The following is a 2,122-nucleotide window of genomic DNA, read 5'->3' as shown; positions in this document are numbered from 1 at the left end:
CTTCTGCTCTTGATGGGAATGTTTCTAATTGAGTTGGCATGAGTGATCATTTTTTCTCCTCAATTTTTAATTTTTTAGGGGCTTGTCCTGGATCAAGAGCCTTGTCTCAATCTTTGTCGGTTAAGTAATGGTGCTTACTTTCGTCTGATCTTTGGTAACTGTCTACTTTTGGGACCCTCCCCTCCCCTTGCATCATGGCAACAATGTGTTGTTTAATTATTATTATTATTATTTCTCTCTTTTCCATATATATAAGTATCTATATGAATGTGGCAGACAAAAAGAGCCGCCAAAAAAAAAGAAAGGAAAGATCTGTGAGTGAATAGGAGATGGTGAGCATCCCGCGACCAAGCAACAACCAGGTAAAAGTCTCATTTGCACATGGCTTCCCCAAACTTTTTCCCCCATTTTTGCAGGGACTTGTCTGGCACAAGTTCTAAGATCAACCCTATTTCTATGACGATATGAGCAATTCCATTAAAATATCAACTTTATGAGAAAAATATTGGGTTTTTTTTTCCTTTAATTCTTTGAATAAGAGATACATATTATTATTATTATTATTGAGTTGAATGTTAAGTCGTCGACATATACAATTTGACATGGAAATTGCTGGCTGGCAGGAGTGATGGGGATGGATGTTGCAAAGGTGCAAAAATAACGTGGGATTGTCTTATAAAAGGAGGAGGTTGCAAATTGTTTAGAGCATGGATAACAGGGAAATTGAAAGGGAAAGAAGGTATTTGCAGTTGTCTTTACTAGGCGTGAATGCATCTTTTGGTATTCTAATATATGGCTTTTGGACTTTCTTGTTCTTAGCCTTTTTAAATATAGGTTCACTTTGTAGTTAGTCTGCCCTTCATTCAAGGGTATGTCTTCAAAAGAGCTGCCCTTCCCCCATCATAATGGGCGCCATGCTTAACATGTTTTAGCTTGCCACTTGGCTTCTATTTTCCTTTGTAGAATGAAAAGGTTGGCTAGAGACTCGTGAGAAATCAAAAGAAGAAGAAATCCCACCCTTATTTATTATTTATTATTTTTATATTACGATATATTTCAAAATTATATTGTCGCAATCTTAAAAAGACTATTCTAATGATCAAAATTTTCGAATTTTACATTTGAATTTTGTGAAAATAATTATTGGAGTTACGTTTAAAAAATAATCAAAATTCTAAAATAATCTTCACATGTATAAAAGAAATTTAAAAAAAAAGGTTATTTAGGTGTGTATAAGCACACTAATGTTGACTGAAAAGAGTGTTTGATTTGTGGAGCAAGTCAAGTACATAGTTGTAGTAGAATTAATGATCTCAATTACCTTTTGTTATACTAAACCAATTATTAGTATTAAATCCATAAAAAAAAAAAAAACACAAGTGTTTTGGGTTATTGCGTATGATATAATGAGTAATTATATGGCTATTTAGGCTTACCATGTTTGGGTGAAACAAGTCTAACTGGAGACAATGGCAAGGGGACTCAACGTACAAGCTTCATATTGAGAATCAAAGGTCAACTATTTTCCTTAAAACCTTGGACCCCTACTCCCTAGGCAAATGTCACTAGGGAGTGAGATACTATATAACCTAGCAATGGGACAATATGGTACGAGGTTATACCCTTCACTACTATATAGGAACCTTTGTTTATAGGAAGTGCTTCAATACTATATATATATATATATATGTATAATATTTCATTTATTTTTGGATTGATTCATAGATTAAACATTAGAGTTTATTTGTTCTTCGTTTTAGGATAAAAATAAAATTATTAGCTCAAACCTTTCATTCCTTTTTTTGTTATTCTAACATGATGTTTTAAAATGTGCCCAAACTATTAAAAAAATTTTAAATAAATTTTTATTTTTCTATTATATTCAATCAAGTCTTGTATTTTTATTTTGGATCATAATTGTCCATAGTCTTTTTTTTTTTGAAAATTGATTGTTATTAATATATTTTTATTTAGAATAATTATTCTTAGTTAAAACATCTTTTATTATTTTTTATGTCATGTGATGTTGATGTGGTGCTCACGTGAAAAGTTAAAATGTTATATAACATTTCATTATGTCATATCAACATACTACGTTATTATTGATTATGACATGTTGACA

The sequence above is a fragment of the Theobroma umbraticum genome, unplaced genomic scaffold (genome assembly GCF_002168275.2).
Source record: "Theobroma umbraticum cultivar Fairchild unplaced genomic scaffold, ASM216827v3 scaffold_20.0, whole genome shotgun sequence".
Taxonomy (NCBI): domain Eukaryota; kingdom Viridiplantae; phylum Streptophyta; class Magnoliopsida; order Malvales; family Malvaceae; genus Theobroma; species Theobroma umbraticum.
This window is presented reverse-complemented; position numbering follows the sequence as displayed.